The 25,932-nt window shown below is 45.4% G+C and overlaps 1 long non-coding RNA gene and 1 pseudogene across 10 annotated transcripts; one reads left to right on the forward strand and one right to left on the reverse strand.

Annotated features, from left to right (window-relative positions):
• The first annotated feature begins 518 nt into the window (after window positions 1-518).
• On the forward strand, window positions 519-13,429 carry LOC119335251. 10 transcript variants are annotated; one of them, XR_005161768.1, is made up of 7 exons: window positions 519-1,000; window positions 1,138-1,736; window positions 1,975-2,143; window positions 3,331-3,564; window positions 3,651-3,791; window positions 4,000-4,129; window positions 13,087-13,429. It is a non-coding gene; the product is annotated as an uncharacterized LOC119335251 (long non-coding RNA). The 10 variants fall into 10 exon arrangements; XR_005161795.1 differs by lacking the exons at window positions 4,000-4,129; window positions 13,087-13,429 and having other exon boundaries at window positions 1,138-1,438; window positions 1,537-1,572; window positions 1,657-1,736; window positions 3,651-3,991; XR_005161781.1 differs by lacking the exon at window positions 4,000-4,129.
• Window positions 13,430-15,303: 1,874 nt separating this feature from the next.
• On the reverse strand, window positions 15,304-16,147 carry LOC119350374 (annotated as a pseudogene).
• Window positions 16,148-25,932: the final 9,785 nt, after the last annotated feature.

The raw sequence follows: 25,932 nt of genomic DNA on the forward strand, positions 1-25,932 counted from the left end.
GTAGCAGTAGTACTAGCAGTAGCAGTAGCAGTAACAGTAGTAGTAGTAGTAGTAGTAGTAGTAGTAGTAGTAGTAGTAGTAGTACTAGTAGTAGTAGCAGTAGCAGTAGCAGCAGCATAGTAGTAGTAGTAGAAGTAGCAGTAGTAGCAGCATAGTAGTAGTAGTAGCAGTAGCAGCAGCAGCAGCATAGTAGTAGTTGTTGTAGTAGAAGTAGCAGTAGCAGTAGCAGCAACATAGTAGTAGTAGTAGTAGTAGTAGCAGCAGCAACAGCAGTAGCAGCAGCATAGTAGTAGTAGTAGTAGTAGCAGCAGTAGCAGCAGCATAGTAGTAGTCTCTACTCTAATGTCTCAGTTGGTAGGTCGCGTTCTGGGTTTTATTTTCATCCCACCATTTTCGTCTGGTTTTTTTTCGTCCCACCTCGCCTGGTTTTTTTTCGTTCCACCTTCCACTGATTTTTTCGTAGGTTTTTTCGTCCGCTGCACCGATCCCTAGAACTCTCAGAGTAGACGCCACCGCCCGCCCCTTCCAGCCCCCGCCCTCCAGCCCTAGCCGCAACCCCAACCCCATGGAGGTCGAGATCAAGCTCCGGCTCCCGACGCGGCCGCACACCGGCGCCTCTCCTCCTTCCTCGCGCCCCGCCTGCTCCGCACCGACGCCCCCGCGTGGCCAACACCGCCGCCGTCCTGCGATCCAAGTTCCAACTGACGCAGCCGGATCTCGTGCGATCTCACAGCTGCCACCGCCGCCGCCGAACTCACAGTCGGATTTCGTGCAATCTCACAGCCGCCGCTGCCGAACTCACAGCTGGATCTCGTGCGATCTCGCTGCCTCCGACGTACGGAAGTCTTCACTGTATGGGATCGCCGCCACGGTACTGGATCACCGCCACGGACGTAAGAGGCTGAAGCGCGGCGGGTGGGACAGGGTGTGCGTCGCGTTGCTGGAGAACTTCCTCGAACGAACGCTGTGGTGGTGCCATTGTCCATTGATTTGGACGTCGGTAGGATCCTGCTCCAATCGTCCCCTTCTTTCTTCCCACAAATATCGCTATGGCATCTGATTTTGCACATACGTACCAAAGCTGATTTTGTACACTGTTGTTGCGAGATTGTTATCCCTTATTCTTAATTTTCGCAGGTAGAAAAATTGAGGGAAATCAAAGTCTGAAGAATTTAAAATACTATGCACTGTGTCTACAAAAAGTCCAAGCTGCCTATTCCTACATAAGGATAAGGATCCACGAGTGGGTATTACTTTCACAATGTTTGTTAGAATCATTCTTTATACGAACTTGGTTGTACTTTCAGCCACAGAGATGCAAATTTCATGGGCTAATGCATGATGTGATAGCATAACAGAATCTGGAGGACCTTCAGACTTGGCTCTTTGCTGGGGCGAAGGGTGTGAAGTGGTTTGCCGCAGATTCAGAGGCCATTTGGTTCATCCATAATCTTCAATGCTCCCTATCCTGATGCTTCTAATTTTCACTGCCCTCGGGTTTTGGAGCATTGTGTAACTTTATTTGGTTCATTGCAGGTGCAGGGAACCTATTGGATTTACATCTTCTACTCTGTAAGTGCCCTTCCCATTGTACCTCTTTTTTATGTGTTGAATCACTGGTTCCCAAGGCTGCCAAATTGATCTTTACCAACAAAGCTTGACAAGGCAGTGTTCGAGGGTGTGCCTAGGTGAAACACATGGTCTCCATCACCCTTTCCTTCTAGAGCCGGTACCAGGTGTGTGCAATTTGATGAAATACAGATGTCTGGTGTTTCAATCAGTATGTCGCATAGTTTTTCATATGTGCTTTGCTGCGAAAAATCAACGCATCATTTAATTTATTTCTCAGTTTACATCAGCAAATGACCCTCTACTTGGCGTCAAATAATGAATGCACGTGATCTAGGACTATTTGCTTTGGTGCTTAAACTGCAATGCTTTACATCTAATGTTATTTTTTGAGTCATGGAACAGTGGCGGTCTTGAAGCGGTGGTGCCTTTCTATACCAAGACTGGATACAAAATATGGTTGATTTTTGTTTGCTCTGGCGATAGGGCGGCAAGACCAGGATCACATTCTTGGCCCCATTTGAAGGAACGACATTTTCAGGATTGACGTGGATTGATTTTCTTGAACATGAAGGTGTCATTTTCATTGCCATTGAACACTATAGACAATTAGTTCAGAGGTTTCCTCTCAGATTTATTTTCTCGTTACTAATTTCCTCTGCTCATTACTAATTTTTGCCTACAACGTGTTGTTTCCTGCCTTTTTCTGCTGGTATGGTTAGACATTTACTTGCTTAATCTATCATGCGAGTTTGTGCAATGGGTAGTGAGCTTGCATATTTCCATTTTATTTATCTTCTCATGTTGGCATGTAATTGGCTTGGTCATTTAAGATGGTAAGAGAAGATTGCGAAGCTATTGTTCCAGCACTTGCAAATATTCCTCGTGTTCATTCGTGAGTAGAGTAAGAACAATATGTGTGTTTTCTGGAAGCTATGGTGGTGGTAGCTGCCATATAAATGGAATGGGACGGAGTCGGAAGCTGAGCGAGGGTTCAATGAAGAAAATGGCAGGGAGAGAAGAATATAATTTGTGTGATTATGTTAACATGGCTTTCTCTCTCTACGTACATATCTCTTTTCTGTAGGAGGCTTGTGATGGCACACAACAATGGAGAGGAGGAGATAAAATAGGAGGATGTCTTAGGAGCATGGCGAAGACAAATCAAAGAATGAAGAATGCCTTTCCATTTCATGATCATCAAACACAACTAAGCTTATTTTTCGTATGTCAACTGTCGGAGCTAAGATGGAGCCTATGGGTGTGGTGAAGCAGTGTCGCCTAGAATGTGGATGGAGGGCCCATTGCACTGGCATGAATTATGTGTTGCCAAGCGGTGTTTAGGAAATTAATTTTGAAATTTTAAAAATAAGATCTACACGCAGTGATAATAGGGTGGGGATTTTTAGAACCTAATAAAGTGCTGCGGAGAGACATGGAGGATGTGTTTAGTTTAGTGGATAGCCACCCAATGGATAGGGATAGCCAGTTTTAGAGGGTATACCGGTGCTTGCATTTGTAGTATCCAGACAAATATGGTATGCAATGATGAAATCCTGACGATCTACACCCACATCACTGTATTTTGTTCACTTGCTTGCTTTCCTTGCTATTATTGACGGAGCAGCAGAAGAGGCTTTTAGTGTTGTAATATATGCCCGACCGACTTATAAATTCAATAGCTCAAAAAAACTTTCAAAAAATTACTTTGATTGGCTAAAGTATGCACATGTATATAACATGTTATCTTTTTTCCTTCAGTTAACTACATGTGAAGCTGAAGCTAAGCCAATGTGCTTTTCTAGAAGAAGGCCAAGGCACATCAATCCAACACCAACCCACCTGCTATGGAACTAAGGGAGGAAGGAAAAAGAACATTGCCCCTGAAGGCTCGAGTCGCACAAACAGGAAGCTGAGTTCGGGAAAGGTGGTTGTCTCCTTGACGCACACCATAGTGCCCATATTTTCTATTCTAATGTCTTGTTCCTTGGACAGGTATTTGATCTCAGGCTTTCTTAAGTGGTCCGTACTAACAAATGAAATGCGCAGAAGGAGATACTTATGTTGTTCTGTTGTTGCAGACACCATGTGCTTTGTGCAGACCATCAATGCCTTTTCCTCCTGTTCGGCCAGGAGATGAATGCTTTCTAAACATTGGTAATAACAATGAGATCAGAGAGTACTGCTCTATTCATTGCTCTTCTAAATCTTGTGAGTGCAAGGTATGTAGGGATCCAAGGATATTTATTGAGACCACTTCTCCCTTTTGACAAGCAAGCACTGTTTTATAGGTTATTGGCCACAATAATCTCATAATGGTGTCCTGCTATGTAGAACATGATTGCAAGATAATATATTTCCAAATGATACTTTATTTGGTGCCTATGTTATTGTTGAAGTGAGTAATCATTTGTCACCTAAAATTGCAAGGCATGCAAAGTGTTAACTGAAACCCCATGGCCTACTCGCCATCTCAACTTCCTCTTTGCGCTCGCCGTCAACGCTCCCATGGGCGGAGCCACAAGGGGATGGATGTACATATGTACACCCGTTAATCTAGGTAAGAAGGCATGAACTAAATAGATCAAATATGTATACATTGGAAAATAGCTAGGAAACTTGTAAAATTGTGAACTTTGTACACCCATTTAGAATAACCTGGCTTCGCCAATGAACACCCCAATCATCGTATTCCATGCCATGTTCAACCTTCATTACAACCTTTAGCCTGCATCTGACAAGGGATGAGGGGAAAAGGACAAGACGTTGGAGAACGTTGCAGAAAATTAAAAATTTTCCTACGGTTTCACCAAGATCCATCTATGAGTTCATCTAAGCAACGAGTCAAGGGGAAGAGTTTGCATCTACATACCACTTGTAGATTGAGTGCGGAAGCGTTCAAGGGGATGGTGATGATGGAGTCGTACTCGTCGTGATTCGGATCACCGATGACCAAGTGCTGAACGGACAGCACCTCCGCGTTCAACACACGTACGGGACGGTCGACGTCTCCTCCGTCTTGATCCAGCAAGGAGGAAGGAGAGGTTGAGGAAGGCAGCTCCAAGGGCAGCACGACGGCGTGGTGCAGTTGGTGCAGCAGTATTCCGACAGAGCTTCGCCGAGCACGTACGGAGGAGGAGAGGTGTTGGGGAGGGGAGGGGCTGCGCCTTGAGTTGTGTTGTTGCAGCCCTCCCCTCACCCCTCTATATATAGGAGGAGAGGAGCAAGGGGGCCGGCCCTCTAGGGGAAACCCTAGAGGGGGGCGGCGGCCAAAGGGTGGGGGGCTTGCCCCCCAAGCAAGGGGGTGCGCCCCCTTTAGGGTTTCCCCCCCAACCCTAGGCGCATGGGCCCAAGGGGGGGTGCGCCAAGCCCACTAGGGGCTGGCTGCTATCCCTGCGCAGCCCAAGTGGCCCCCCGGGAAGGGTGGTCCCTCTCGGTGGACCCCCGGAACCTTTCCGGTGGTCCCGGTACAATACCGGTATGACCCCGAAACTTTCCGGTGCCCGTTTAACAACTTCCCATATATAAAACTTTACCTCCGGACCATTCCGGGACTCCTCGTGATGTCCGGGTTCTCATCCGGGACTCCGAACAATATTCGGTAATCACATACTTGTCTTCCTGATAACCCTAGCGTCACCGAACCTTAAGTGTGTAGACCCTACGGGTTCGGGAGACATGCAGACATGACCGAGACTCTCCGGTCAATAACCAACAGCGGGATCTGGATACCCATGTTGGCTCCCACATGCTCCTCGATGATGTCATCGGATGAACCACGATGTCGAGGATTCGATCAAACCCCGTATACAATTCCCTTTGTCAATCGGTACGTTACTTGCCCGAGACCCGATCGTCGGTATCCCAATACCTTGTTCAGTCTCGTTACTGGCAAGTCACTTTACTCGTGCCGTAATGCATGATCCCGTGACCAGACACTTGGTCACCTTGAGCTCATTATGATGATGCATTACCGAGTGGGCCCAGAGATACCTCTCCGTCATACGGAGTGACAAATCCCAGTCTCGATCCGTGTCAACCCAACAGACACTTTCGGAGATACCTGTAATGCACCTTTATAATCACCCAGTTACGTTGTGACGTTTGATACACCCAAAGCACTCTTACGGTATCCGGGAGTTACACGATCTCATGGTCTAAGGAAGAGATACTTGACATTGGAAAAACTCTAGCAAACGAACTAACCGACCTTTGTGCTATGCTTAGGATTGGGTCTTGTCCATCACATCATTCTCCTAATGATGTGATCCCGTTATCAACGACATCCAATGTCCATAGCCAGGAAACCATGACTATCTGTTGATCACAACGATCTAGTCAACTAGAGGCTCACTAGGGACATATTGTGGTCTATGTATTCACACGTGTATTACGATTTCCGGATAATACAATTATAGCATGAATAAAAGACTATTATCATGAACAAAGAAATATAATAATAACACTTTTATTATTGCCTCTAGGGCATATTTCCAACAGTCTCCTACTTGCACTAGAGTCAATAATCTAGTTACATTGTGATGAATCGAACACCCATAGAGTTCTGGTGTTGATCATGTTTCGCTCGCGAGAGAGGTTTAGTCAACGGATCTGCGACATTCAGATCCATATGTACTTTGCAAATTTCTATGTCTCCATCTTGAACATTTTCACGGATGGAGTTGTAACGACGCTTGATGTGCCTGGTCTTCTTGTGAAATCTGGGCTCCTTCGCAAGGGCAGTAGCTCCAGTATTGTCACAGAAAAGTTTGATCGGCCCCGACGCATTGGGTATGACTCCTAGGTCGGTGATGAACTCCTTCACCCAAATAGCTTCATGCGCCACCTCCGAGGCTGCCATGTACTCCGCTTCACATGTAGATCCCGCCACGACGCTCTGCTTGCAGCTGCACCAGTTTACTGCTCCACCATTCAACATATACGCGTATCCGGTTTGTGACTTAGAGTCATCCAGATCTGTGTCGAAGCTAGCGTCGACGTAACCCTTTACGACGAGCTCTTCGTCACCTCCATAAACGAGAAACATGTCCTTTGTCCTTTTCAGGTACTTCAGGATATTCTTGACCGCTGTCCAGTGTTCCTTGCTGGGATTACTTTGGTACCTTCCTACCAAACTTACGGCAAGGTTTACATCAGGTCTGATACACAGCATGGCATACATAATAGATCCTATGGCTGCAGCATAGGGGATGACGCTCATCTCTTCTTTATCTTTTGCCGTGGTCGGGCATTGAGCCGAGCTCAATCTCACACCTTGCAATACAGGCAAGAACCCCTTCTTAGACTGATCCATTTTGAACTTCTTCAAAATCTTATCAAGGTATGTGCTTTGTGAAAGACGTATGAGGCGTCTCGATCTATTTCTATAGATCTTGATGCCTAATATATAAGCAGCTTCTCCAAGGTCCTTCATTGAAAAACACTTATTCAAGTAGGCCTTAATGCTGTCCAAGAATTCTATATCATTTCCCATCAAAAGTATGTCATCTGCATATAATATGAGAAATGCTACAGAGCTCCCATTCACTTTCTTGTAAACGCAGGCTTCTCCATAAGTCTGCATAAACCCAAACACTTTGATCATTTCATCAAAGCGAATGTTCCAACTCCGAGATGCTTGCACCAGCCCATAAATGGATCGCTGGAGCTTGCATACTTTGTTAGCGTTCTTAGGGTCGACAAAACCTTCCGGTTGTATCATATACAGCTCTTCCTTAAGATGCCCGTTAAGGAATGCCGTTTTGACGTCCATCTGCCATATCTCATAATCATAGTATGCGGCAATTGCTAACATGATTCGGACGGACTTAAGCTTCGCTACGGGAGAGAAAGTCTCATCGTAGTCAATCCCTTGAACTTGTCGATAACCCTTAGCGACAAGTCGAGCTTTATAGATGGTGACATTTCCATCCGCGTCCGTCTTCTTCTTGAAGATCCATTTGTTTTCTATCGCTCGCCGATCATCGGGCAAGTCAGTCAAAGTCCATACTTTGTTTTCATACATGGATTCTATCTCGGATTTCATGGCTTCTAGCCATTTGTTGGAATCTGGGCCCGCCATCGCTTCTTCATAGTTCGAAGGTTCACCGTTGTCTAACAACATGATTTCCAGGACAGGGTTGCCGTACCACTCTGGTGCGAAACGTGTCCTTGTGGACCTACGAAGTTCAGTAGCAACTTGATCCGAAGTACCTTGATCATCATCATTATTTTCCTCTTCAGTTGGTGTAGGCATCACAGGAATATCTTCCTGAGCTGCACTACTGTCCCGCTCAAGAGGTAGTACTTCATCGAGTTCTACTTTCCTCCCACTTACTTCTTTCGAGAGAAACTCTTTTTCCAGAAAGCATCCGTTCTTGGCAACGAAGATCTTGCCCTCGGATCTTAAGTAGAAGGTATACCCTACAGTTTCCTTAGGGTATCCTATGAAGACGCATTTTTCCGACTTGGGTTCGAGCTTTTTAGGTTGAAGTTTCTTGACATAAGCATCGCATCCCCAAACTTTTAGAAACGATAGCTTAGGTTTCTTCCCAAACCATAATTCATACGGTGTCGTCTCAACGGATTTAGACGGTGCCCTATTTAAAGTGAATGTGGCTGTCTCTAGAGCGTATCCCCAAAATGGTAGCGGTAAATCGGTAAGAGACATCATAGACCGCACCATATCCAATAGAGTGCGATTACGACGTTCGGACACACCGTTACGCTGAGGTGTTCCAGGCGGCGTGAGTTGTGAAACGATTCCACATTTCCTTAAGTGTGTACCAAATTCGTGACTTAAGTATTCTCCTCCACGATCTGATCGTAGGAATTTTATCTTTCGGTCACGTTGATTCTCTACTTCATTCTGAAATTCCTTGAACTTTTCAAAGGTCTCAGACTTGTGTTTCATCAAGCAGACATACCCATATCTACTCAAGTCATCTGTGAGAGTGAGAACATAACGATATCCTCCGCGAGCCTCAACACTCATTGGACCGCACACATCGGTATGTATGATTTCCAACAAGTTGGTTGCTCGCTCCATTGTTCCGGAGAACGGAGTCTTGGTCATCTTGCCCATGAGGCATGGTTCGCATGTGTCAAATGATTTATAATCAAGAGACTCTAAAAGTCCATCAGCATGGAGCTTCTTCATGCGCCTGACACCAATGTGACCAAGGCAGCAGTGCCACAAGTATGTGGGACTATCGTTATCAACTTTACATCTTTTGGTATTCACGCTATGAATATGTGTAACACTACGTTCGAGATTCATTAAGAATAAACCATTGACCATCGGAGCATGACCATAGAACATATCTCTCATATAAATAGAACAACCATTATTCTCGGACTTAAATGAGTAGCCATCTCGTATTAAACGAGATCCAGATACAATGTTCATGCTCAAACTTGGCACCAAATAACAATTATTAAGGTTCAAAACTAATCCCGTAGGTAAATGTAGAGGTAGCGTGCCAACGGCGATCACATCGACTCTGGAACCATTCCCGACGCGCATCGTCACCTCGTCCTTCGCCAGTCTCCGCTTATTCCGTAGCTCCTGTTGTGAGTTACAAATATGAGCAACGGCACCGGTATCAAATACCCAGGAGTTACTACGAGTACTGGTAAGGTACACATTACATGTATATCAAATATACCTTTAGTGTTGCCGGCCTTCTTATCCGCTAAGTATTTGGGGCAGTTCCGCTTCCAGTGACCCTTCCCCTTGCAATAAAAGCACTCAGTCTCAGGCTTGGGTCCATTCTTTGACTTCTTCCCGGCAACTGGCTTACCGGGTGCGGCAACCTCTTTGTCGTCCTTCTTAAAGTTCTTCTTACCCTTGTCTTTCTTGAACTTAGTGGTCTTATTGACCATCAACATTTGATGTTCTTTCTTGATTTCAACCTCTGCTGACCTCAGCATAGAAAATACTTCAGGAATGGTCTTTACCATCCCCTGCATATTGTAGCTCATCACAAAGCTCTTGTAGCTTGGTGGGAGCGACTGAAGGATTCTGTCAATGACTGCCTCATCAGGGAGGTTAATATTCAGCTGGGTCATACGATTGTGCAACCAAGACATCTTGAGTATGTGCTCACTGACAGAACTATTTTCCTCCATCTTACAACTATAGAACTTGTCGGAGATGTCATATCTCTCGACCTGGGCGTGAGCTTGGAAAACTAGTTTCAGCTCTTCGAACATCCCATATGCTCCGTGATGCTCAAAACGCTTTTGGAGCCCCGGTTCTAAGCTGTAAAGCATGCCACACTGAACGAGGGAGTAATCATCAGCATGAGACTGCCAAGCATTCATAATGTCTTGGTTCTCTGGGACGGGAGCGTCACCTAGCGGTCCTTCTAGGACATATTGTTTCCTGGTAGCTATGAGGATGATCCTCAGGTTCCGGACCCAGTCCGTATAGTTGTTGCCATCATCTTTCAGCTTGGTTTTCTCTAGGAACGCGTTTAAGTTCATGTTTACATGAGCGTTGGCCATTTGATCTACAAGACATATTTGCAAAGGTTTTAGACTAAGTTCATGATAATTAAGTTCATCTAATCAAATTATGAACTCCCACTCAGATTAGACATCCCTCTAGTCATCTAAGTGTTACACGATCCGAGTCGACTAGGCCGTGTCTGATCATCACGTGAGACGGACTAGTCATCGTCGGTGAACATTCTCATGTTGATCGTATCTTCTATACGACTCGTGTTCGACCTTTCGGTCTCCGTGTTCCGAGGCCATGTCTGTACATGCTAGGCTCGTCAAGTTAACCCTAAGTGTTTTTGCTGTGTAAAACTGTCTTACACCCGTTGTATGTGAACGTAAGAATCCATCACACCCGATCATCACGTGGTGCTTAGAAGCGACGAACTGTAGCAACGGTGCACAGTTAGGGGAGAACACTTCTTGAAATTGTTGTAAGGGATCATCTTATTTACTACCATCGTCCTAAGTAAACAAGATGCATAAAACATAATAAACATCACATGCAATTATATAAAGTAGTGACATGATATGGCCAATATCATATAGCTCCTTTGATCTTCATCTTCGGGGCTCCATGATCATCTTGTCACCGGCATGACACCATGATATCCATCATCATGATCTCCATCATCGTGTCTTCATGAAGTTGTCACGCCAACGACTACTTCTACTTCTATGACTAACGCGTTTAGCAATAAAGTAAAGTAGTTTACATGGCGTTCTTCAATGACACGCAGGTCAAAAAATAAAGACAACTCCTATGGCTCCTGCCGGTTGTCATACTCATCGACATGCAAGTCGTGAATCCTATTACAAAGAACATGATCTCATACATCACAATTCATCATTCATCACAACTTCTGGCCATATCACATCACATGATCAATCGCTGCAAAAACAAGTTAGACGTCCTCTAATTGTTGTTGCATCTTTTACGTGGCTGCAATTGGGTTCTAGCAAGAACGTTTTCTTACCTACGAATAACCACAACGTGATTTTGTCAACTTCTATTTACCCTTCATAAGGACCCTTTTCATCAAATCCGCTCCAACTAAAGTGGGAGAGACAGACACCCGCCAGCCACCTTATGCAACTAGTGCATGTCAATCGGTGGAACCGGTCTCACGTAAGCATACGTGTAAGGTTGGTCCGGGCCACTTCATCCCACAATACCGCTGAAGCAAGATAAGACTAGTAGCGGCAAGAAAGTTGACAAGATCTACGCCCACAACAAAATTGTGTTCTACTCGTGCAAAGAGAACTACACATAGACCTAGCTCATGATGCCACTGTTGGAGAACGTTGCAGAAAATTAAAATTTTTCCTACGGTTTCACCAAGATCCATCTATGAGTTCATCTAAGCAACGAGTCAAGGGGAAGAGTTTGCATCTACATACCACTTGTAGATCGAGTGCGGAAGCGTTCAAGGGGATGGTGATGATGGAGTCGTACTCGTCGTGATTCAGATCACCGATGACCAAGTGCTGAACGGGCAGCACCTCCGCGTTCAACACACGTACGGGACGGTCGACGTCTCCTCCGTCTTGATCCATCAAGGAGGAAGGAGAGGTTGAGGAAGGCAGCTCCAAGGGCAGCACGACGGCGTGGTGCAGTTGGTGCAGCAGTATTCCGACAGAGCTTCGCCGAGCACGTACGGAGGAGGAGAGGTGTTGGGGAGGGGAGGGGCTGCGCCTTGAGTTGTGTTGTTGCAGCCCTCCCCTCACCCCTCTATATATAGGAGGAGAGGGGCAAGGGGGCCGGCCCTCTAGGGGAAACCCTAGAGGGGGGCGGCGGCCAAAGGGTGGGGGGCTTGCCCCCCAAGCAAGGGGGTGCGCCCCCTTTAGGGTTTGCCCCCCAACCCTAGGCGCATGGGCCCAAGGGGGGGGGCACGCCAAGCCCACTAGGGGCTGGCTGCTATCCCTACGCAGCCCAAGTGGCCCCCCGGGAGGGGTGCTCCCTCCCGGTGGACCCCCGGAACCTTTCCGGTGGTCCCGGTACAATACCGGTATGACCCCGAAACTTTCCGGTGCCCGTTTAACAACTTCCCATATATAAAACTTTACCTCCGGACCATTCCGGGACTCCTCGTGACGTCCGGGATCTCATCTGGGACTCCGAACAACATTCCGTAATCACATACTTGTCTTCCTGATAACCCTAGCATCACCGAACCTTAAGTGTGTAGACCCTACGGGTTCGGGAGACATGCAGACATGACCGAGACTCTCCGGACAATAACCAACAGCGGGATCTGGATACCCATGTTGGCTCCCACATGCTCCTCGATGATGTCATCGGATGAACCACGATGTCGAGGATTCAATCAAACCCCGTATACAATTCCCTTTGTCAATCGGTACGTTACTTGCCCGAGACCCGATCATGGGTATCCCAATACCTTGTTCAGTCTCGTTACCGGCAAGTCACTTTACTCGTACCGTAATGCATGATCCCGTGACCAGACACTTGGTCACCTTGAGCTCATTATGATGATGCATTACCGAGTGGGCCCAGAGATACCTCTCCGTCATACGGAGTGACAAATCCCAGTCTCGATCCGTGTCAACCCAACAGACACTTTCGGAGATACCTGTAATGCACCTTTATAATCACCCAGTTACGTTGTGACGTTTGGTACACCCAAAGCACTCTTACGGTATCTGGGAGTTACACGATCTCATGGTCTAAGGAAGAGATACTTGACATTGGAAAAACTCTAGCAAATGAACTAACCGACCTTTGTGCTATGCTTAGGATTGGGTCTTGTCCATCACATCATTCTCCTAATGATGTGATCCCGTTATCAACGACATCCAATGTCCATAGCCAGGAAACCATGACTATCTGTTGATCACAACGAGCTAGTCAACTAGAGGCTCACTAGGGACATATTGTGGTCTATGTATTCACACGTGTATTACGATTTCCGGATAATACAGTTATAGCATGAATAAAAGACTATTATCATGAACGAAGAAATATAATAATAACACTTTTATTATTGCCTCTAGGGCATATTTCCAACACAAGAAGGCCACGGGTATCATGGTGGAGAAGGAGGACAACAATGACATTGAGGAAGGGCAGACATGCCGCTCCATGGCAACTACAATGACCAGTTCCTTACTCACAATACTGGAGATGTTCATACAACCCCATATGCAACAACACAATTTCCATTACTTAGCATGCATCATAATGAATCAAATTAGTATCTCTTTCCTTATTTTTGGCTAGGATGGATTTCCGTTTCTTGTGTATATACAGATTTACTACTACTGCTACATTGTTACTCCATTATACTAAGAGAATGGGATCTGGTCTGATCCTTCCTATATGTAGTTGTATTTCTCATGGCAGATAGAGATATCCTATGGCATTGCATTGTCATCCCTCCCTTCCTAAATATAAGTCTTTTTTAGAGATTTCCAACATGGACTACATACAGAGCAAATTGAGTGAATCAACACTCTAAACTACGTATATATACATCTGTATGTAGTTCATATTAAAATCTTTAGAAAGACAAGTATTTAGGAACGGAGGGAGTATTTGTTTGTAAGATAGATTTGAACTAGCTTAGTTCTGATTCTAATTATTATGAGTGTTATATTCTTTTTTTCTCACCCGGTTCTAGCTTCTTGTTACTGTTTTGTGCAATAGGGTAATATAGGTTCCATTGTAATATTCCATCCATCCATCAATCTTTCATACTTGCATTGTTGCGGTCTAACAGTTCTATCCCGCACATTTTGTGAAATAGAATGCTGAGCTTGCAGCATTCATATTGGCAGGAAATGTAGGGTATTTCATTTTAAAAAGCAAGTTGGGGAGAGAGGGTCAAGAGGTTTCCTGGGGTTCCCGTTGATCTCCCGGACCAATGGAGTTAGGGTTTTCGGGTGTGGGCACTGTGTGGCGCGACGTCCATGCTGTGATCTCTTAGTTGACTTTTGCTGAAGATAATCTTAGAAAACTAACATTTTCTAGATTTCTAAATTAGTAAATTATGATGTAAACATGGTTGCAATTCTTGTTGTTTTGACGCCCGTTATTCGGGTCCCATGCATGCGTAGATGAGTTTGGGTTGCATGTATGGACCTACAAAATATGAATGTCAAAAGTGCCCTTGAAAAATATGTATGCTAAATTACCATATTGGGTGTTCACTGTCGTTGAAATGAGTGTTTGCTGACGCGTTTCAGTGTGTAGATTCACTTATTTCAGCAGTAGTTAATTAACGGAGCAATTTTTGGTCCCCATAGCAATGCATAGGCACAAGTCCTATCAGTATGCCTAGAAGTAATTCTTTCTCTGTGTCCTTAGTATGTTAGTCCATTATAATGGATTTTCTCGAGTAGGAAAGTCTGTAGGCTGAAAAGCTTTCATGCATAGTTAGTACTACCACGTCGGTTAGGTGTATTTCTTCATTTAGCATGCTAATTTATACTATTAGGGTAGTGTATACATCATCTTATTTTGCTTCATCAACACCAGCGAGCGAGGACATTGCTTTTGTATTACCATCTCATTTATTTTTGTCAACACATAAGCTCGTGACCTGGTTGTGGCTGCCGTACCCGGAGAAGGTGCAGTGCTACAGTGAGCAGCAGGTTGCGTCGTCGTGGTGGTTTCCCTCGGTTATGACGTAGTGGAATTGGCCTAGGAAGCCCAGGGGAGAGGAGGGGGCCAGGGACATCATGGGAGGGAGGGGAAACCGCGGTGAGAGTAAGATGCAGGCTGAATGCCATGGCATCGAGGAAAGTTGGCAGTGAGAAGCAGGGTTGGTGGGGATGCAATGTGAGTGTGAGAGTTGTGTCATGCAGTGAGCGAGTGAATTGCTTTTTTAAGATAAGAAGAAAAAATAGGTCATTTGCTTTTTTTAAGGGAAAATAGACAGTTTGCTATGAGAGAATGTCACTTACTTTTTTTACATAGTGAAAATTATCACAAAACCTAACAAGTCATTTCTGAAGAATAATTACCAACAAGTGATTTACAAGTAAGCCTAGATGTTATTAAAATTGGGATGCAACTCATTCTACTAAAAAGCATGATGCCACTCACTCTGACTAAAGACGGTCATATGCTTGCATCTAGCAGGAGTCCAATGAATATATAACGTATATGAGCTTTTTTTTAATATATGTTTACTTTCGTAGGTCGGAGAAAAAACCCAATGGCTTTGGATGATGCTTTGAAAATGTTGACCTATAAAGTTACTAATGTAATTACGTTGGACCAGCTAAACTATAAGACAAGTAAGCTTCTCCAGACCATACAAATGCACGGCGAGCCCATGCGAAGGGTTTGGTTAAAATATGCCAAATTCCGCCAAATACACAAATAAAACCCAACCATACATGCCCACCAATCGTATCTTCTAAATCATCTACACTAACAATCCACCCTTCTCCACCAAAAGGATATTTTAGTAAATGACCAAATATAACACTGGGACTAAGGGTCAAATTGGTAACTTTTCTTACATCTCCCCCCGAGGGGCCCAGGTATCATATACACCGCCAAAATAAAGATCCTTGAGTACTAGAAGAAAAGCACCTAGACCTTACAAAATTAAGTGAATACCCAAAATTGTAGTCATTTTATTTCTATCTTTCCAGACATTACCAAAGAATGGAAAAGATTCCTCAAGAGTCTTGGGTCCCAGAAGCGCGTGATAAATGCCACCGAAGCCTAAGACTGCGGAGGAAATTAGGTGAAGTACGCCAGATACAAAGTACGGAAAAGTATCTAGAACTTCCCCTTGGCCCTACTCCCAACCTAGAGTAGCTAAGTGTGGAAGTAAAATCAACCCTTGTTCATACATGGGCTTTTCTGGTATGAAATGGGCCACTTCAAATAGGTACATTGCTCCGGCCCAGAATACGATTAATCCGGCATGGGCTACATGAGCTCCAAGTAGTTTACCGGACAAATTGATAAGTCTGGCATTCCCAGCCCACCAAGCAAAGCCGGTGGTTTTTTGGTCATGACCAGCTAAAACGAAAGTTCCATTAAAGAGTGTTTCCACGTGGTAGAACCTCCTCAGGGAATATAAGATTTTCATGAGGCTGATCTTTTTATTGTTTATATGGCTATGTTCTATTTGTAGGAGTAAAATAAGGATTAGGCTGTGGAGAGATGGTGAGTGGTTGATAGCTCCGGTCTTGAAAACCGGTATAGTTCTAGGAACTATCGAGGGTTCGAATCCCTCTCTCTCCTTTTGCTTATTGAATACGTTTGTTTCTTTCATTATTATATCCGTCCCTTATCTTTCTTTCATAAAAAGGAATGAATGCCTCGACTAGATGGAATAACCGAGCCAGAACAGAAAAAAAGTAAAACAAGTATAAATAAGAAAATCTTAGTTAAGAGGGTTCATGTAAAGAACAGGTTCCAAATCACGATCGATTCCCTTTTCAAAACCTGCTGCAGCAGCTCGGGCTCTTCCTGCATGCCATAAATGGCCCACAAAAAAGAAGAATCCTAGAACAAAATGAGAAGTTGATAACCAACTTGGGAGAGACATAATTAACTGCATTGATCTCGGTAGCTACGCCACCCACAGAATTTAAAGAGCCTAAAGAATTCGTGATGGCAGTATTGCCAACATTGACCTCATCGAGTCCACCAAGATTAATAAGCCTGGGATAAAGGATGCAGGTCCCTATCACATTCAGGCACATATATCCTCATATGCAGTCTGATATATTCAATGGTAGATCCACCAGGTATACCATCAAGGTTAAGATCAACATGAATAATTCCATTGTGTAGGGCTAATAACTTCAGGTTCAGTGGGAAGGAAACAATTGTGTAGAATGCCCTATCATTTGATGTGATATATGCCCAAGAGATTAGGAGTCCTTGATTGTAATATGTGCCAATTCTTAAAGAAAGCAAGGAGTGAAGTAGAAGCTTCACCATTTGAGCACCAAGGACGTATCATTGACTACAATGTTCATCAGGTTGCTTAGAAGAGATATGAGCAAAAGTATTATCATTTGTAAATATTCTTTTCAAGTGAGATGAGCAGCAGTACCAAGATAGATAACAATGTTAAAGTATCTTTAGATTTTTTTTCATTTGTTTGATAGAGCTGGCATTTATTTGGATATGATTTTCCATGGTGGGGAGAGATGGCGACAGCGCGGGTTGTGTAGGATGGGGAATGAGATATGAGTGTGAGCAATGTGTTGTTGGCTGAGAGAGTGAATTGCCTTTTTTAGATAAGAAGAAAAGGAGTTGTTGATTGCTTTTTTAAGGGAAAAGTCACTGTTTGCTTTAAAAGAAATGTCACACATTTTTTATATAGTGAATAATAGCAAACCGATGAATATATCTTTACTTTTTTGGGTCAGAGTTTAAAACTGATGGCTTCGGATGATGCTTTGATGGATTGGACTGAGACCTCGTCGAGTTTTACACAATCAGAAGAGGTGCATACAAATAATTGTTATTTTTTGTATATATTTTGCACATGATAACACAAAAGGTATATTTCTACATATATGTTTATTATTGTAGGGGATGAGAGAGATAAAGATGGATTATGTCGATGTTTAAAAACATCGACAAGGGTCCCCATGCGATGTCATTGAAAGGCGCAAAAATATCATCAAGTTTTATACACCAACATGAAAAAAAATTAAAGGCCCGTGGCAACGCACGGGCATTGTACTACTACTACTACTACTACTACTACTACTACTACTACTAGTAGTAGTAGTAGTAGTAGTAGTAGTATTAGTAGTAGTAGTAGGAGCAGTAGCAGCAGCATAGTAGTAGTAGTAGTAGCAGCAGCATAGTAGTAGTAGTAGTAGTAGTAGTAGTAGTAGCAGCAGCAGCAGCAGCAGCAGCATAGTAGTAGTAGTAGTAGTAGTAGTAGTAGTAGCAGCAGCAGCATAGTAGTAGTAGTAGTAGTAGTAGTAGTAGTAGTAGTAGTAGTAGTAGTAGTAGCAGCAGCAGCATAGTAGTAATAGTAGGAGCAGCATCATAGCATAGCAGCAGCAGCAGCAGGAGCAGCAGGAGGAGCAGGAGGAGCAGTAGCAGGAGTAGCAGGAGGAGCAGTAGGAGCAGTGTGGTAGTAGTGGTAGTGGTAGTGGTAGTCGTATAGTGGTAGTGGTAGTGGTAGTGGTAGTAGTAGTGGTAGTAGTAATAGTAATAGTAGTAGTAGTAGGGATGCACAAATCCTGCGCTGCTCTCACTTTGCATCCAGGTGTTCTATCTAAAACGTTTGCGATCAAGAGCTGCAGAAATCCTGCTCGGCACATTTTCTCTTGGCTTCCTAGGGAATCTGTTGGTTTGCATACGGGTGTTCTAACTGAAACGTTTGCGATGAGTGTTTTATATTTAAAAACCGAATTAAACTGCGGCCTGGGCGCCATTAATGGAGAGGATGCGAGCAAGGCGGGCGGCCATGGAAGTCAAAGGGCTCGCTTCCCAGTGAGCCTGCGCAGTGTACAGCTCGCATGCTTCCCGGTGAGCCTGCGCATTTGAGGACAGCTTGCACGCCTCTCGGTCATCCTGTGCACCTAATGGCGCTCGCACGCCTCCTGTTCAATCAAGGTCAAGCAGCTGTCCGCACGGCACCTCCTATAGCCATTAAAACCAAGACATGTGGCATCATGTGAATGGTTAACAGAACACACGCGGTTTGAATTATACAAACATTTGAGATATTAAAGTGGCAGCTATTTTTTCAAAATGCCTTTGTTGGCTGTCATTATTCAAGTGCGCCTTCCCACAAAATGGACATGGAAAATACAACAGCATGTCGGGTGCCATTCCATGATAGCATGCCAAGTTTCATGAATTTCAGACGAGTTTTGGATTTACTAGAATTTAAAAACCTGGCATCTCAATGTTTTGCCGGCAATCAACGGTGCCCTGGTGTTCGGAATTCATTGCCATAGTGTACAGCTCGCACGCTTCCCGGTGAGCCTGCGCATTTGAGGACAGCTTGCACGCCTCTCGGTCATCCTGCGCACCTGATGGCGCTCGCACGCCTCCCGTTCAATCAAGGTCAAGCAGCTGTCCGCACGGCACCTCCTACAGCCATTAAAACCAAGACACGTGGCATCATGTGAATGGTTAACAGAACACACACGGTTTGAATTATACAAACGTTTGAGATATTAAAGTGGCAGCTATTTTTTCAAAATGCCTTTGTTGGCTGTCATTATTCGAGTGCGCCTTCCCACAAAATGGACATGGAAAATACCACAGCATGTCGGGTGCCATTCCATGATAGCATGCCAAGTTTCATGAATTTCAGATGAGTTTTGGATTTACTAGAATTTAAAAACCTGGCATCTCAATGTTTTGCCGGCAATCAACGGTGCCCTGGTGTTCGGAATTCATTGCCATTTATTTCATGGGAACTAAGCATGCACCCAAGGAAACATATTTCATTTTTCAACCAATTTATATGCACGGGAGCATGTGCATGTAGTTCAAATTTGAATTATGCACATAAATGCATTGAAAACTCAGTTAATGCATAAAAATGTCCAAACGAACCCCGAAAAATCACAAAAATTCACACAATACTCCTGTTGTTCTATGTTGGCACGAGAAAAAAAAATTGAAATCAATAAGAGGCAATGGATATCATGTCGTCCCCAAAGGTGGGACGTTCCCTACCGAAAATATCACGCTTGTTGTGAGAAGCTCTAGTTTGTGAGAAGCATATACCCAAACCTGCAACAAATGGGACAAAAAATTTACCACGACATGTTGATGCCGCTCCATGATAGCATGCCAAGTTTGATGAATTTCAGACGAGTTTTCGATTTCTAGAATTTAAAAACGAGGCATTTCAATGTTTTGCCGGCAATCAACGGTGCCCTGGTGTTTGAAATTCATTCCCATTTCTTGCATGGGACCTAAGCATGCACCCAAGGACACATATTTTATTTTTCAACCAATTTATATGCACTAGAGCATGTGCATGTAGTTCAAATTGAATTATGCACATAAATGCATTGAAAACTCAGTTAATGCATAAAAATGTTCAAACAAACCCCGAAAAATCACAAAAATTCACACAACAGTCATGTTGTTCTATGTTAACACGAGGAAAAAATTGAAAGCAATAAGAGGCAATGGGTATCGTTTCGTCCCCAAAGGTGGGACGTGCCCTACCGAAAACCATCATGCTTGTTGTGAGAAGCTCCGGTTGGTGAGAAGCATATACCCAAACCTTCCCCATGTCAGGACCCCGACTCAATGCCACATCGACCTAGCATGTAACACCTCATATCACTTTGCGGCCTCGCGCACGGTATTCCCACGGGTGTCGCCTTACCTTTGCCCGGGACCGTTTGCGCCTTTTGGCACACGTATATGATAGTGTCGCTAGCATCCATATGATAAGGATCCCGGGCTGACATGGCTAGTCATAAACCCAAAGTGGCACAAACTTACAGGGACAGGCATCCATGACCCAGCATCGAACGTGTCGGTCATCAGCGAGTGGATCCAGGCTGTAACACTGGGCTAGCAGGACTCCGGTGAACCGGGCTGTAGCGGGCTAACAGGACTCCGGTATTCATCGCGTGACTTTTCCCCGAAGGGACAGACACAGGAACGAAGAAGGACACATGCCGGCCAGCCTAAGTGTTCCGGAGCAGTAGCAAGCTACCATGGCTCACTGGAAGCACTAGGAGACATTTCCCGGTAAGAGAGGCTACTAAGGATAAACAACTAGATAGTCAGATCCCACACATACCAAGCATTTCAATAACATACACACAATATGCCCGATATGTGCAAATACAACATGGCATCACAACATGACTCTACAATGATATGCGAGATTCATGTAGGAATACGAGATTCATGTCATTTCAGTTTCTGCTTTTTCTTGTTCCTACGTCTTGAGTTCATGTGTTCCAAATGGGACGAGGAACTTGGCCTTTACCTCCTCCATACATGAGACTTCAATGATATGCCACTATATACTTTGAAATTGATAATTGTCACACTTAACTATGGAACCTTAAGGATTTGTCCTTTTAAACTTGGTACTTTTTGTCGTAAATGCTAACACACAACTCTTCATTAATCTCGAATAAGAGGTATGGCGTCAGCATGAATGCAAGTGGGACCCCAACAAAATGAAAACACCATCACTGCTAGTCAAGTTCCAGCGGTCGGTTTATTAGGGACCGGATCTTTGAAAGATCGATGGCGTGGCAATCATTCATCTTGTGATGAACTGCGAGGCCACTTGGTTGATGGCTGAATCCATGCTTTGGAAGATCCCTTCGTTCCTCTCTTTCAAGTTGCCCACCAAACCAATTGCACAAGAGAGTTCCACACCACGCATACAGTGAACTTTGGGCATGGCGACGCAACCCACCTGCCACAAGTCCAAGAGGGGAGTACAACTAGTGACGGGGAGGGCGCGTCGGGAAGTTTGAAATGTTGTAGGACCTCGATCCCAAATTCCTGTGAGAAGGGGCAGTAGGCCAGCATATGGGCGGCGACGTCTAGAGCGGAACGATAGAGAGAGCATGGTGGATCGTGAGGCCATCCACGCTTCGCAAGGTTGTCTGTCGCCAGGCACTTGCCCATCGTAGCCAAAAACGAGAACACTTTTGGCGGGGTGGCATTCGAAAAAGATGTGGTCCACGTCTTCTAGACATTGCACACAACAAGTCATGCCTCTTTGATGCCTAGGTTTGTAAGGGAGACAACTGTCAGGACCCCGACTCAATGCCACACCGATCTAGCATGTAACATCTCATATCACTTTGCGGCCTCACGCACGGTATTCCCACGGATGTCGCCTTACCAGGCCCGGGACCGTTTGCGCCTTTTGGCACACGTATATGATAGTGTCGCTAGCATCCATATGACAAGGAGCCCGGGCTGACATGTCTAGTCGTAAACCCAAAGTGGCACTAACTTACAGGGACATGCATACATGACCCAGCAACGAATGTGTCGTTCATCAGCGAGTGAATCCGGGCTGTAGCAGCTGGGCTTGCAGGACTCCGGTAAACCGGGGATGTAGCAGGCTAACAGGACTCCGGTAGACACCACGTGACATTTCCCGAAAGGGACAGACACAGGAACGAAGAAGGACACATGCCGGTCAGCCTAAATGTTCCAGAGCAGTAGCAAGCTACCAAGGCTCAATGGAAGCACTAGGAGACATTTTCCGATAAGAGAGACTACCAAGGATAAACAACTAGATAGTCAGATCCCACACATACCAAGCATTTCAATAACATACACACAATATGCCCGATATGTGCAAATACAACATGGCATCACAACATGACTCTACAACTCAAGTAGTTTATTCAATAGGCTCCGAGGAGCGAGATATTACAAACATGGGTCTCATGACCCAACATTCAGAGCACACAAATCAAAGCACAAGCGGAAGCTTAACATGTCTGAGCACAGACAACTATAAATGAAAAAGGCTGAGAAGCCTGACTATCTACTAGATCCTGCCGAGGGCACAAGATCGTAGCTGAGGTAACAAGCTAAACGTCGAAGTCCAAGCGGAACTACTAGCGAGACTGAAGTCTCTCTGCAAAAACATAAATAGGCAAACGTGAGTACAAATGTACCCAGCAATACTTACATTAGAACTAACTACATATGCAACATTATCAACAAAGGGGATGGTGGGGTTTAACTGCAGCAAGCCAGCTTTGACTCGGTGGCTATCCTAAACTATGACTGCAAGTAACTCTTTTAGGTGGCGCACACGAGTCCACATATTCACCATATCAATACACCACTATGGATCCACTCCCGTCCCCCTACGAGAACGCCATCCATAGCACTCACGCTTATCTTGCGCATTTTAGAGTATCCACTTTCACTTGTCTATGAACTGTACAGGCAACCCGGAAGTCCTTTACCGCGGACACGGCTATTCGAATAGATTATATTAACCCTGTAGGGGTGTACTTCTTGACACACGCTCTCGCCACTTACCGCCATGTACACGTCATGTATCTCGGCAACCTTCAAGCGGAAGCCTCGCGAGGGAGTCGGCCACGACCTGACTAACCACACAAGTCTCTAGTCCAGGTTTATCGCCTATTCGGGTTCCATCCGCAAGGAGATCCAGCCGGGGTGTCGCTCACGGCCCCAAACGATGTGTGCAGGGTTCCCAAGCCCACCATCCGGGTGCCACTTGGTACACTAGGCCACTGTGCCTAGTCTGTCCAAAGCCCACCTGTACCGGATGCCACTTGGTAGACTACTAACACTACCTACAAACACCAGAAACTAGTTGCAACTCCTGGACAGAGATCAAGTTGATTAATAAGTCGAGAGGGGCCGAGTTACCGGAACCCAATGTGTGGTAGTAACTGTTCATGGATCACAAACACAGAACTCAGTTCCTAAGGACGGCTGCAATGAGACAACCCACCATGTACTCCTACATGGCCTCTCACCGCTACCTTTACCAAATCATGTTCACACACTTAGCTCTCAACAATAGGACATGTTCACCACACCTCCAATTCATCCCTGATGAATCAGACCTGACACAACTCTAAGCAATAGCAGGCATGACAAACAAGCATGAATGAGTAGGCACATCAGGGCTCAAACAACTCCTACTCATGCTAGTGGGTTTCATCTATTTACTGTGGCAATGACAGGTCATGCAGAGGAAAAGGGGTTCAACTACCGCAGCAAGTAACAAATGAATCGTTGTTGTCCTAATGTAGTAAAAGAGAGCAGGAGCGAGAGAGTGGGATTGTATCGAAATGAACAAGGGGGTTTTGCTTGCCTGGCACTTCTGAAGATAGTATAGTTCTTCATTGGTGTCATTGATCACATCGTCGAAACGCGTCTATCGAGAGGGGGCAATTACCGGCATCTGAGAAAGAAACACAATCAATGCAATGCACAATATGATGCATGCTCATGACATGGCAATATGAGTGTGTTGGCCTAATGCAACTATAACCAGGGTGGTTTGAGTCATTTTGAACCAAAGGTTCAACTTCAAACTCAAACTATGAATTCAAATAGTGCATTATCATGTTTTGATCTAAACAGCAATGTTAAGTTGTTTAAACATGCATTAAACTAGTACAGATGGATAGATTGGATTTTTCTGATCATTTTTCATATATAACTTATTTCATTTGGAGCTATAGATTAATTTCTATGATTTTTAGAAGTTTTAGCTATTTTCTGGAATTTCCTAAAAAGAATAAATCCAGAAAATGATTTATGGCGTCAGCACTACGTCACTGTGACGTCAGCAGGTCAACAAGCCGGTCCAGGTCAAACCTGACGTGTGGGGTCCACACGTCAGTGACACAGGTAATTAACAGGGGTTATTGCTAATCTAATTAAAAGATTAGGGCTCCGGGGCCCACTGTCAGTGTCATAGGTGGGGGGTTAATGCTAACTAACTCCTGGCCAGTGGGGTCCACCTGCCAGGCCAGCGAGGTCATCACCGGCGACCACGGGACACAGCGGTGTCCGTGTTACAGGCCACGGGGGCGGTGGCTAAGGGCACCGGGGCGTAGCCCGGGCTCTCGCGCATCCAGGGGAGGCGACGGGAGGACGCGGGGTGGCCGGAGCTCGCCGGAGCGGAGCTCGGGGCGGCGGCCGAAACACGGCTCCGGGCGGGATGTGGCTGCAGTGCACGGCAGGGGCTACGGAGGGCCTCTACGGCCTCCTGGCGTCACCAGGAGCACGGTGACGTGCGCGGGAGCGGCTGGCTCGGGTTCTGGTCACGGTGGCGCCATGGACGACGGCAGGTGCTCGCGGGTTCGACAGGTAGCAGGCTACGACGCGCAAGCAAAGGAACGGAGAGGGGGAAACGGACGGTGAGCTCACGTGGATCCCGTAGAGGTGGACAGCGAGCTCGGGGAAGGCCGAACGGCGACGAATTTGACGGCGGCGATCCGCGGCACCGACAAGGAGGACGACATCGAGGGCAGCTCTGCAGGGCATCCCGGCTTGCATGAGTTGTCATAGAGGTCGAGGACGGCAGCGCGGAGCTAACGGGCTCGTCGGAGGGGCGAGGCAGTGGCGGTGGGCGCGGCAATGGTGTGCGGCGGCGAGGGCAGCGCTCGGGCGCGGTGAGAGAGAGCGAGGGAGAGGAGGGGAAGGAATGAGAGAGAGTGAGAGAGGTGCGGGGCGTCTCCGTGGCGCATCCAGAAGAGCCGGGGCATCGCGGTGGAAGCAGGAGCTGGCGCGCGCGGGGCGACCACGCGCCCTGCCTACTGGCGTGAGGAGGAAGACGACAGAGGAGGCTGCGGTGGCGGGCCGGGCCGGCTTTGGTGGGCTGCATAGGTAGGTGGCCAGGTAAGTGGCACAGGTAAGCGTTCTCTCTCTCTTTTCTAAATTGTTTCTGTTTTCTATTTTCTGTAATTGTGTTTGGCTTTAATAAAAATGCCAGTGCATTTCCAAAAATCATGAAACTGCTCAATGTCACTGTTTGGAATATTTCCAACAACAAACATTTCAGTTTGTGATTATTTGAGCATTTAAAATATTATTTAGCAATTAAATGCCCAAATGCAAATAACATATGATTTTAATCAAAAATCCAGAATGGCCTAGAAAAATGTGCACCATTTTTGGGAGAGGTTCTAGACTAATCCAAAAATGATGAACTTTTCTGAAGGGCATTTTGGGTTCATTGAGAATATTTTTATTTGAACCTAGTTGATTTGATCTGGTGCTAGGGTTTGAGCAATCCCCATTTCAACTTTCAAATAAATTAGACATGATGCAACAACCAAGCTAGTCCAAGTGCATAGCAAGGCTAGGGATGTGACACCCCAAATGGGATAAAAAATTTACCACGGCATGTTGATGCCGGTCCATGATAGCATCCCAAGTTTCATGAATTT

This window comes from Triticum dicoccoides, chromosome 1B (assembly GCF_002162155.2).
Source record: "Triticum dicoccoides isolate Atlit2015 ecotype Zavitan chromosome 1B, WEW_v2.0, whole genome shotgun sequence".
In the NCBI taxonomy this organism is placed as follows: Eukaryota; Viridiplantae; Streptophyta; class Magnoliopsida; order Poales; family Poaceae; genus Triticum; species Triticum dicoccoides.